Source organism: Rhopalosiphum maidis, chromosome 3, assembly GCF_003676215.2.
Source record: "Rhopalosiphum maidis isolate BTI-1 chromosome 3, ASM367621v3, whole genome shotgun sequence".
Taxonomy (NCBI): Eukaryota; Metazoa; Arthropoda; class Insecta; order Hemiptera; family Aphididae; genus Rhopalosiphum; species Rhopalosiphum maidis.
In genome coordinates this window covers 50,442,422-50,450,763 of record NC_040879.1, presented here as the reverse complement: position 1 = coordinate 50,450,763, position 8,342 = coordinate 50,442,422, and the positions used below count along the sequence as shown (strand labels likewise).

Sequence of the window (8,342 nt, the reverse complement as noted above, 5' to 3'; positions counted from 1 at the left end):
TTAAAATTGTTAAAAGTAATTCGTAATGTAATTTAATTACTAAAATGAAAAGTAACTTCCCCAATACTGTTTGATACCTAAATCTACAAGTGTTGTATATAGTAATATATTTCAATGGAATGCTATTATATTATTATATTAGTGCGTTTCGAATCAGAATAACACATTGTTACAGCCAGAAAAGATATTATTACAATGCTTCCATCTGCAGAACAAAATAAATATGTACCCTAAATGTGTAGTTTTTCAAAAAGATAATTTGGGCGTATACATTATACGATATTATAAAACGGTTCGAGTCTTCGAGTATATTATATTATTATCTGCAGTGGGTCACAACATTTTTAAACGACAACCCCAAATATAATTATTTCGATGAGATACAACTCAACCAAAACATTGATTTTATGTACAGAGTGTACCAAGAGGATTACCCATTGCAATATTTCCTGAAATAATTGGGATATCATAATTATGTTTTTTTTTTAAAGATTCGCAGGGACAAGGACTACAAGTATTTCATATTTTAATAAAATGTAATGTTTTAATGTTTTCAAAAAAAAAAAATCAAAATTAGTCATCACTTTGTAGTTTTTGAAAAAGTTGACTTTTCAACATTTTATTTTCATTAACATCGTGATTTTTAATATTTTTTTTTATTTTTGAGAATATTTTTGTATTATTATACATATAATTTATTTATATTTTTATATTTTTTTAAATGATGAAATAAAAAAATATTTTTCAACTTTTTTACCAAAACATTAAATTAAAATATAAAATACTTGTAAACCACAGCGCCTGTGAGTCTAAAAAAAAGAACAAAATTATAATATTTCCATTATTTTAAGAGATATCACAATGGGTAAATTCTCACGGGACACTATGTATATATACCGTCGTATATTATGCATAATATATTTTATAATATGTTCATATTATACACTAAAGAGTAAAGTTATACAAGACATTCCTTGGTCAGTCAATATTAGTAAGCCAATAACAGTAAATATAGTAAGATAATATATATAAGATATAACGAATACGAAGAGTCAAAAGTTGGTTTTCCTCAATTCATAGACCCTTTTACTAAGACTCCGCAGTATTAATAATTGTATTCGTGTACATCAAAGTAACCGTACATTTTATCAATTTGAAATTTTTTTTGTTTATTACAAACATATTTTTATAATAATAATAATTAATATATAGTTCTTAAATGTTTTAATACTTTTTTTATATATCAATATTAGTGATTAAAGCTGTATATTTACCGAAATCTACTGATATGTTGTCTGCTCCGTCGTTGGGTGTAGGGTTTTCTTTTTTCATATCTATAATGTATTTTCTAAGAGCTAAAATTTGTTGATCTCTATGCTTTAGTGACTTTCTTAATCTTCTTATTTCATTTTTCTTGTTGTCCAGTTGTCTAACCAATTTAAAATTGGCCACGACCAAAGCCGGCTTTCTTGTAACATCATGAAGCACATTGTTGTTAAAAGCAGCCATTAAATAAGGTTGCAATGGTTCCATATTTTCTAAACAAAATATAAGTACATATCAAACGTCAAAAATTTAAAATACATTAAGAGTTTACGTAGTACCCGCTGTGTTGTCTCCGTCTTACATACATACGACAAGCAAATGTTCATTCACCAGTTTCAATAGTGTGCTGTTTTGGTATATGAGTGAATTGATCTATTATACAATTTAAAGGTAAGATAATTACCCACGTAAGATTTTATTTATATTATTATTTTTAAGTAAGTTGTAGTCATTTTAAAATGTACAGTTTCAAAAAGATCATAACTTACATAATAATAATAATTATAATTATATAAATAAAAGACTTCGCAGGGCCCTACAAAATTATCTTAGCTTTAAATTGTATAATAGGTCAATTCACTCTTATATATCAAAACTAACAGCACACTATTGAAATTGGTGAATAAACACTTGCTATGTCGTACGTGTGTAATACGGAGACAACGCATATGGGTTTTACATCCTCTTAAAAATAACAAGATTTTGTATAAAAGTAATATTAATATTAACAAAATAAAATAAATTATAATCAACTCACATTTTTTTTATCTATAGCTATTATAATATTAGGAACTGCAGCTTTTGTTAATATTCTATATTTTTTATTTCCGAGAAATCAGTGTGGATCAAAATGTCGATTTTTAATACTGTTAACATCTAAACCATTTTCTCTGATTAGCAGGAAATCTGTTAAAAATCAACAATTATGAATTTATTTCACAATAATATAATTAACTATAAAATATAAAATAATATAGCGGTGACCTGTGAAATACAATATTATTTAGTTTTCTCAAATATTTATTTTGATTTACTACTCACCAAACTACTCAATATTTTAAACGTATATTAAATACCGTACTGACTCAACGCTCGGTGATGTATTGAACATATATATATTAATAAACGACGTATCACAGTTATTATAATGTACAACCGAAGTGATAATGTAAATCAATAAATTACAGATTTTCCGCAAGACCGCACCAGACAAATGTCGACAAGCAACTAATCGATGGAGACGTTCGAGTTCGATATCTGACCGTGTACAGTACAACAATCAGAATGATGGGCACGCGGCTGCACACATGACGGCGGCTTGAATCGGTCGGCCGTTCTATATATATATATATAGTGTAGCCAATACAGTAGGACAACAACTTGAACTGAACAGTCCTACTATGTATATATGTATATATCACATGGTCCAAAAAGGACGGGTGGGTTACAGGTAATCGGGTTTGGCGGTGTGGTGGTGCAGATCACCCAAAATGTTGCTTCCCCCGTTACTCCGCGCACGCCCACCCGAGATTACAAGGTTTCAAACGCTATCTATACTGTTTTCCCAATATTGAGAATAACGGTCGGCGGCGATACTAGTCTACATAAATATATATTTTTTACAAGTATTATGTTTATTTATCCACAGAGGGCGTTAAACGTGTCGTATAAAATATAAAACTAATTTTTACGCGTTGTCGTGTACCTAACAACCACGGACGTATATAAAATATGCCCCAGTCGTTCGTGTGTCCGTGTGTTAACAACAAATATGTGTCAGAATTTATATGTATTTCGTATAATTATCTACCCTTTGTGTGGGAGTACGAATATAATGTCACTACTAATTTATGCTCGTAGTTTGGATATAGCACGTTAGGATTTCTAACAGGAGTCTCGGGAGCATTCTCGTGTGCACGCATTAAATATCGACAAGCTCGTGATTGAAGTGTATCAGGAATTTCAGTTTAGGAATTCCTATTAACTAAGACTCGTGATGAAAATCAATAATACTCCTTTTCCTTCCACAACTCTGAATTCAATTTAAGCTCTCTTACAATTTATGAGCTTTAGTAACTAGGATCTATCGTTTTAGTTTTAATTATTTTTACTTTCTTCTATGAGCCCAAAACTGAATAATTTAGCAATAATGATTGCCTTATTGCCTATTGTGCATAAAATTTTAATGTATCTTAGGTCTTATCCCGTTAAGAATTATTAAAAAAGGCGTGTAAGTCGGTTCCATTCTGCTGTACATTGGTGTAACAGGTGTCAAGTAATCTACACTATTATATAACCATATATGATTCTGAACGAAAACGGTCCATCAGTCTACATCATCAAGTTATATGTTTTTTTGATATAGCTCTTTTAAAATCATTTATTTTACTTTTAGTGGATCATATAGTAGGTTGACATAAATATTTCCAAAAACATTGTATTTATTATATTATTGATATTTAATAATTATAATCAGGGCTCGGGACTTTATGTGTTTAAAATCTTAAAAATATGCGCATACATATGCATCAAAAAATATCAAAATATACGCTTTAATATGCATTTATTTTTAATTAAAAAATACATACTTATTCAAATTTAATTTAAAAAAAAAACATATCTTGTACATATTACTAAAAATGTATATTTTATACATACTATATTATTAAAAAAAAAATGTCAAACTATTGAATGGGAAGTTTTTGGATTTTTCAACACTCAGCATCTTCTATATCTAGCAACTATAATTTTTATGTATTAAATAATAATCATTTTATAATTCTAATTATGTACTTACCTGCGTTAGGTAAGTAAAAATAATATTGTCTTCAGAGCTAAAAATAAAATGGGTTCTTCGTAACGCTATTGATTATCGCCTTATCGGTATAATTGCCGACAAAATCATGTAGATAAAATTTATTAATTTACTAAAAATATGGTTTAAGAGTGAATAATCAAAAATTATTTTAAAATATCCAATAAAAATCAATAAATCTTAAAAATATGCATTTGTAGAAAAAAATTCCAAAATATGCAAACATATGCACAATAAACTTTTAAATTTTAACTCCAAACACCACAACATAAATTTGTACCGGATCAGATTTATTCTATTTACTTCCCGAACAAATATGCAAATGCATAAAGTCCCGAGCCCTGATTATAATAATATGAATTTATATCATATTATATCAATTTATATAAGTCAAAATGTTATAACAAATTTCTATAAATACCGTAAAACAGTAAAATAGATTTAAAATAGGAACCTAAAAAAAGATTATATTTAAAAAAAAAAATCAAAAATGTAATTGCATATAGTAAAATTCATTATTGGAAATATAAAAAACACCATAAAAGTTTAATAAAAAATTTATAATGTACAATATCGTTTATTTATTACACGGGAAAATATTGTGTTTATGTATTCTTAATATTTTTATACAGATTTAAGAAAAACTTATGTAGAATCTTTTTTTACATTTTAAAGAATTTTAACACAGTGAATGACTTTTTTATCAACATTTCAAACAAACAAAAAATTTTCTTATCAATTATTACTCAAAAAGAGTTAAACAATATTGAACATTTTATCGAAATAATGAAAATTATACTATAAACATTTTATAAAAATTTCAAATATCTATTATTAGAATTTTTTGAAACAAATATTTATCAATATATATATTTTATGGGTAAATATCAAATGTTGTAAACTTTGAACAAAAAATGCTTATAAAAATTGAATTAATTTTCGGATAGAATTTTAATACATGGGTTAAAAACTAATAAAGAATTTTGTGTTAAATTTTTAGATCTTTTAGTTATAAAAACAAGTTTTTATGAATTTTATTAAAATTCTAATTTTAGACGCTTGTAAAAAATATTGCGACCATAAATTTTCAATATTTTTTAATTAAGAAATAAATAACTTATAGAAGATTTTTCTATCTTTTCGAGCAATAAAAATGTTTCGGTTTAAAAATAAGAGTAGTTTCAGATACCAAAATAAACCTATGGTTGGTACTTTAGGAACTAGAAGTAAAAAATAATTTTTTTTTTTTTAAATGAGATAAATAAAATAAAGATAAGTAAATGAGTACCGCTCTTCCGTACATTAGGTGTTGTATGGGTCACTATAATAAATTATAGGTTTGTTAAATTCAAAAAATAAATAATAAAAACCCATCATGATAAAGTCAATACATTCATCGCTCGTCTCATCAGAATCTAATATAACAGAAATTTTTACGCAAATCCACGTTTCGATAATATCGACTTTGTTTTTTAGCGCACTATCGAAAACAAATTACTGTAGATATTTTAATAGTTTAAGTTATCGATAAAATATCTCGACTATTTTTAAATATTTAAAGGCATGAAAAAAAGTTTTTTTCTATAATTTTTGATAAAAAAATATTTACTTGATTAAAATTCTTGAAAATTTAATACAAGATTTCACATAAATTTTTCTTATACTATTATAAAATATTTTGAAATTACATATCCACAAAATTTTTTTATATGCGTTTGAAGTTAGAATTTGGACAATTTGGTCAATACAATTCGTAAAAGTTATTGTTTTTATATTAAAAATTTAAAAATTGAATAAAAGATTCTTTATTAGTTGTTCAATCTATATACAAAAAACATTCAACCGGAAAGCCAATTCAATTTTTCATAAGCATTTCTAGTTCAAATATTTATTACATATATTCATTTGTAAAATAGTTATTTCTCCTCAAAAAATTTTTAATTATTTATTAACCTTTCTCAAAACAAAAAAATAATAATAAATACTTGTAACTTTCAACAAATGTTTAAGTAATAACTGATTAGAAATTTTCAATTTTTTTTTCGTTTGAAATGTCGATAAAAATTGTTTATTGTGTCCATATACTTACATATCCCACATAAGACGTACGTTGCACCAGCCCGTCACATTTCGAAATATTTAAAAATTATTGCACTAATATTAAGCACTTAATTAGCATGAATTTGCGTGACTAAAATTAGAATTTGCATGACATCGTGCAACGTACGTCCACATAAGTCGTTTTTATATTTTTAAACAAATATTTAAAATACATTAGCACAGAATTTTTTTCTATATATATTTGAAGTTAAAATCGCAAAAAAATAAAATCTAGCTTGTAATTAGAAATTCATAAAAAAAATTCTTTTTTAACGGTATTTACAGAAAGATTATATATAAATAAATGTTATTATAATATGATAAAAATATTAATTAGTTTTAACAATAGGTACTAATAACAAATAAATGCAATATTTTTGGAAAAAATTACATCAACCTACCGCAGTAATAAAAGTGAAATAAATGGCTTATAGCTATGTATTTCAAAAAACATATAACATGAAAGATGAAAATATTATATAGTTTGTGTTATAGACTGACAGTTCGTCGAAGCTTAAAATCGTAATGTGCGGTACCCACTTTTTATAAAAACAAACATCAAGAACTAAGTAATCTAACTTGGATGTTAAGAATTTTTAATTTTTTGCTCCCATAAGTAAAAATTACATTCAATTGGTTATCTGCAACTATACACGTCCAAACTTTTAAAGTTGAAAGTTGTAGAATTTTCGACAACTTTCAATACATAAACATAATATACAAAAAATTCACATCATTGTAAAATTATTATATTAATCGCTTCACTCAGATCCTAAAATATAACTATTAACTATCTTGATTTAAATGTTATGATATTTTCACAAAATTTTTCTTTGCTTATGAATTATGATGAAGATATTAGAAAAATATTAATAGTTTAATTAACAAAAATATCAACGTTAATCACAAGCCTCGGTAGCGCAGTAGGCAGCGCGTAAGTCTCATAATCTTAAGGTCGTGAGTTCGATCCTCACCTGGGGCAAAATTTTTTGCAGTTTTTTATGTATAATTTAACTTCTCCCAGGGAATTAATTAATCCCATTCAAAAATAATGTAGGAATTAATAAATACCGAGCGATCATATTATTAAAACACATAACAACATAACAATGTATTACAGATAGTTTTCAGTCAACTATGATGGACAAATTTGCTTTCTAATATATTTGAAATACTATAAATTTTAAAATTTTAATGTAAAATACATTTTAATACAATTAATACTCCGTCTAAATACTCTTGTTATGATTATGAATTGTACAAGAAGTATTTTCATTGACTCTTATAAATAATATTAAGTATAGAGGTACTAATATTATATTATTCAGTGTTATTTATTTTAATTATTGTATGCAAGTACGTTACATATTAGTATATTATTATGATAATTTTGGATCCAAATAGAAATTCTTGTAGGTAATTTTGGTAGTCATATCTAGTTATGTATAGGAAACGCCGAAACGGATTTATATGCTCATAAAACTCAAGCGATATAATTTAAACAACTATGATAATAATATTATTACGTTATATCAGTAGCGTACCGATAGGATGACATGACGGGCAATGCGCCACGGGTCAGTGACTCTAGAGAGCCCATCTAGAATAAATGTCATGAATCCAAAAACAGATTACTATTATAGTGAAATTTATAATTACAATGATCTTTTAAAAAAAATGCATTTACGTACTCGTAAAATGAAATTGATTGAAAATAAAATAAATTTAATGACTGATCACGATTATATTTATAGCTTATTTTGTTTATTACTTATAAGCCCGTCGGCGTTGGTGATAATATTATAATATTATTATCATTATTATATTTTTTATATTAATAATAATAATAATTGTGGAACGGACAACGAAACGCACCGAAATCGCATATCATTGGAAGCCAAGCGTATGCATTTATATTTAGAATTTTAGATACTATATCATAGATATTCTAGGAAAAAGTAGCTGCCGTCGTTATTCGATGTGTTTTTTATTTATTTTGTTGTATAATATGACATGTCATTGACTGATTTCGACTTCGCGTTCTGCCGTAAATCAGTTAATCGTATTCGTATTCTGCGTATTCGTTAAACGACTTTTGTCT

The 8,342-nt window shown here is 26.0% G+C and overlaps 1 non-coding gene across 1 annotated transcript; it reads left to right on the top strand.

Annotated features, from left to right (window-relative positions):
• Positions 1-7,150: 7,150 nt before the first annotated feature.
• Positions 7,151-7,223, top strand: Trnam-cau. The gene has a single exon. It is a non-coding gene; the product is annotated as a tRNA-Met (tRNA).
• The last annotated feature ends 1,119 nt before the right edge of the window (positions 7,224-8,342 follow it).